Raw genomic sequence first — 2,500 nt, forward strand, 5'->3', positions numbered from 1 at the left:
AACACCTGAACCTCAACAATACAATAATTAATGAGAACAAAATCTCACTCTTAAACTCCCTGCAAAAGAAACAATTACACAATTAAAGAAGGTCCTCAACACATACATACTAAAAAGGGAGAGGGTCCAGAAAGGAGGAGGCAAGCGAAAAAGTAAGAATATCCTAACAAATACAATCTAAATATCCCTCTAACTCACTCTTATGAGACAAACTAATATTCATCACTAGCGATGGCTACCTCCGTGAACGGTCTCGAGTTTTTAACTCTTCGAGGTGGACCTTCAGTTTATTACCGGGGACGGGACACCTCTTAAACTCTTCCACCAACATTAATTCCTTCAATTTCTCAAATCTACCACTTCCTTGGACTTGAGCCAATCACTAGCATATTGTTCCTTCGACCGTTGCAAATTCAACAAAAGTTTGTTCCTTACTCTTTTCTAAGTTCCTGAAGCGCTGCCTATAGGCTTCAGGGACTAACTCATAGGCCTTCAAGACAATAGCCTTCACACTCTCATAATCTGATGACAGATCCTCCTCCAGAGTTACATACACCCTCTGAGCTCTTCCAACCAATTTACTTTGTATAAGAGTGGTCCAATACTCTTGGGGCCACTCCAACCTTCTGCAATCCTCTCAAACGATACAAAAAAACTCTGCTACATTATTTTCCTCAAATTTAGGCACAATTTGAGAGCCTGCGCTAAATTAATAACAGGCGTTACTGACCTATTTGGGAAATGGGGGAGGGGAAGATGAGGAACCTGTGTCTCTCATGGCAATCTCATGCTGCCTCTCTTTTTCTCTTTCCTCTGCCTTAAACTTTTCTATTTCAAACTCCATCTGCCTCAGAGCAATTTGCCTATCCAAAATTTCTACAGACAACAGTCCTTTATCAGGTTTCACTTCTTGTTCCCCACCTGCCTTTACCAGTTTTAACATATTCATAAATTTTGCAATAGCAATACACACCCTTTCTTATGGACACTTCCATATTCCAATTCAAAATGCTGCGCTACAATTTCCAAGTCTTCCCTATTCAACTCTGCAGAGCCTCTCTTGCCACCCCTCTCCCGCTAAGGAGTTCTAATACATTAACCCTCTTACGCCGGAGCCCTAAAAATCAAAACCTCTCCGTATGCCGGGCCTGGTTTGGAGTGAGCGCGGAAGTGGAAAAAATAATTTTTTCAAAAAATTACAGCGCGCGTACTTTTGAAGATTAAGAGTTCATTTTTGGCTCCTTTTTTGTCATTGCCTGAAGTTTAGATGCAACCATCAGAAATGAAAAATAATATCATTATCATATGTAAAATAATGCGATATATGGTAGCGAAAAAAAAAACAAAAATTCATACATAATTGTATCAAATCACGCTGTGCAGAAAACGGTCAAAGCTAACCAGTTACTTTTTTTGCGTTGTATTGTACACTAAATTGCAATCATTTTGATATATAATACATTGTAAAACACAATAAAAGCAACACCGGAAAAATATTATCACAAAATGATGTACGAATTCGTAACGAGCGACGTAAAAAAAAAATGATTTTCAAAATTTTCACCGTAATTCTAAATAATGTTCTAGAGACTTCCAATTTGTTTCAAAATTAAGACAAATGATTGATATTACGATACTGTAAGAGTTTTAGATTAGAATTGCAGATTTCGACCATTTCGGACGAGTTAAATTTGACCGAATGTCGAAAGTTTTAAATAATATATATTTTTTTATATGGACATATTTCGAAGATGGAAAAAGCTACAACCTTCAGTTATTGTTTATTGTATTCTTCATGAATTTGCGCACATTTTGATATATGAAACTCTATAAAAAGGCTAATATGAAAAGGAGCAAATATTAGGATAATGCCATGTACGTATTTCGGAGACTTGCGGCCGCGAATCGGCGCGCGGAGTGAAGGTAAATATATTTTTTCAAAAATTCACCATAAATCACAATATTGTTTTAGAGACTTCAAATTTGTTTCAAAATGAAGAAAAATGACAGAATATTACTAGGCCGTAAGAGTTTTAGCTTACAAATTGCGTTTTTCAGCTATTTCGGTAGAGTCAAATTTGACGCGAACGTGGTTTTTTTTCTATTTATCGTGATTTATATTGCAAATATTTCGAAAAAGAGAAAAGCTACAACCTTCAATCATTTTTAGTTGTATTCTACATGAAATTACGCACATTTTCATATATAAAACTTTATGTAACAGCTAATTTTAAATGGTGCAAACATTTCGACAATCGCACAAAAAATTCTGATTTTTTCGGAAGTTACCGCGCGAACGTAATGTTTTTTTTTTCATAATTCACCACTAAATCGAAATATTGTGCTAGAGACTTCCAAGTCGTTGCAAAATGAAGGTAAATGATTGAATATTACTAGAATATAAGAGTTTTTAGCTTACAATTGCGTTTTTCGACCATTTCGGTAGAGTCAAGTTGACCGAAAGTTGAAATTTTTGTTCACTTAACGTTTATTTATATGA

Source organism: Macrobrachium nipponense, chromosome 12 (assembly GCF_015104395.2).
Source record: "Macrobrachium nipponense isolate FS-2020 chromosome 12, ASM1510439v2, whole genome shotgun sequence".
In the NCBI taxonomy this organism is placed as follows: Eukaryota; Metazoa; Arthropoda; class Malacostraca; order Decapoda; family Palaemonidae; genus Macrobrachium; species Macrobrachium nipponense.